A 2,523-nucleotide genomic window follows, 5' to 3' on the forward strand; every position below is an offset into this window, starting at 1 on the left:
TTGGAGCTCCTATGGTCTTGTACAGTTGCGAGCGCCGTAAAACCTTATTAAAACTAAAACTCGCTCAAATACCTTTAGGAGGTGCCATGGTGCCGTTTATTGGACCATGAAAGTTCACTCCGGTGGGGTTTGAATTTCTTCTCGCGTTCTTGATCGTAGTACACGTAATCGTCCGTATGTTGATTTAAAATGTACCCCAAATAAATAAAAATTTATGGTACTTTTTGAAAAAAGAAGAGGATGTCTTGCCTTTTCACACCGGTGGTTGGAGAGCGCCACTGGTAGGTCCAACTTCTTTACTTTCCCTCTGTTGTTCTGTCTGCTTGTCTGTCTTACTTTTTCCCGGCGCAAAATGACCATTATTGTGTCGATTTGCATCTCTGTACTCAAACAAACAAATTCCTTTCTCACTGTTTAATATCTAGTTAGTTAAGTTAGCCTACTCTCTTGGTTTCTTCTTCCTTCTTTTTAAATTCTTGAGCCTTCACCAAAATCCAGCAAGTCGTTATCACTACAGCTTGTCTGTAGAGTAGTCCATGGTACCTTTATTATAGATGAACAGTGTCCCGGTACTATAATGCAGCAGTAACCATAAGTTATGTCTGAATGGTCAGTTTGTCAAATAAACAACTAGATATGGGCAAGAAAAATCCTGTCTAATTAAAATGTTACACAAAGGGATACCTGTGTCTGTGGTGTAGCGGCCAGGCCCTCCCCCATTGCGTTCAGAAGACAGTTTGATTCTGGTGGGGGGAGAATTTTTATGGAGTTTCTCGATCTTACTGCTGGGATGGCGTATCCCTCTCAGAACAGGCTTCAACTCGCCACCTTAATGATCTAAATTGTGTTGATGGGGCGTAAAACACACACACACACACACACACACACATATATAGATAGATAGATAGATAGATAGATAGATATAAAACACATCAAAACAAACTATCACATGGAAAGCCATAGCTGCAAAACAGAGCAGTGGTTGACTAGGGTAGAGGAAACACTAGGTCCATAGCAATCAAGCCATCACATGACGTCTACTTTGCATAGATAGACTACGTAACTGCAGAGGTGACATTAGAAGAGTCATGACTGGGCGAAAGATGTCATTACGATGAAAAGAAGGAGGATAATAAAAAAGTGTTTGCAAGAGAGGGTTTATACTCTTCCTGAAGCCCAGGCCCTTTTTTATGGGAATTTGCTGAAGACACACGCCAAGTGCCAATCTGCTAAGAACAAAATTATAGCCTGCCAATATTTTCCTGACATCTGAAAAACTCGCTTTTCCAGTGTAGTGGTCATAAGGACAGTACATGTAACAGTAAGACACAGAGAATTCTGTGCAGTAAGAACAATTAATACCGCATCAGCTCGTCTTGCTAAGAGTGCATGCAGTGTGAAGATAATTAGAATTATAGTTATAATAATTCATGCTCACTAGTACGCGCTACCTTTATTATATATTATATCTAAACTTCTCCGTTGACCTATTCTCTACTTCTTGCAATAGGGCGAAAGAATCTCGGCGGTCCCGTGTGCAAGTTGCGCACACTAGACTTTAATTAAAGATCCCTGTGTGGCCCTAAAGTTGACGAGAGTCGGTTTCTTCAGGGGCCACGCAAGGCAAAATTTAAAAAGTAATTCCTGTTAAACTGCAAACGCTCAATGTGTCCCGCGCGCTCACACGACCTTATGCAGTGCGAGCGCCACAAAAAGAAAAATAAATAAATTTAAAAAACCGTAATAAGAAATCAGGTTTATATTAAGCGGACTGCGCTCTTTCGAGGCGTTTTATTAGACAGAGATCATTAGCTGCATGGGTGTGTGTGTGTGTGTGTGTGTGTGTGTGTGTGTGTGTGTGTGTGTGTGTGTGTGTGTGTGTGTGTGTGTGTGTGTGTGTGTGTGTTTGTGTCTGTGTGGTGTTCAAATACTTGATAAATACTGAATAATAATATTATTATTTATGTTGTCTATTACTATTACTCTCTCTCTCTCTCTCTTTTGCTCTCTTATCTCCCTCTCACGTATCCCCCCCCCCTCTGTCTCTCTCTCTCTCTCTCTCTCTCTCTCTCTCTCTCTCTCTCTCTCTCTCCCCCTCTCTCTCTTGTGCGTACGCATGTATACCAAATGCATAACTTGTAACTGAATTTTTTTTTTAAACGCGAGGACGCCAGTTTTAAAATCTATCCAAATGACTGAAAAGGTGCCTTAAGATTAGGTCTAATTACTTCACTATTGATCATGTTAAATCATAATCCATGTCTTTCGTGCTGTGAAGAAAGGTTAGGATAATTAGAAAATTTGGTTTCATATTTTTAAAAGCTATAGCCGTGACCAGTCTTGGGTTATAGCAGAGAGGTTATAGGCTACGTCTGCAGGTCAGACAAAGAGCCATATTGTTCCCTTTCTGCCTGAAAACATAGGCTATTGTTATTACGCCATGAGAGAGATTCAAAGATTCAAAATGATTTATTGATTTGAAAGGCCTTTGGCCCATACATCCACATATTTTAACATATGGTT

Source organism: Aplysia californica, unplaced genomic scaffold (genome assembly GCF_000002075.1).
Source record: "Aplysia californica isolate F4 #8 unplaced genomic scaffold, AplCal3.0 scaffold00345, whole genome shotgun sequence".
NCBI classification, from domain to species: Eukaryota; Metazoa; Mollusca; class Gastropoda; order Aplysiida; family Aplysiidae; genus Aplysia; species Aplysia californica.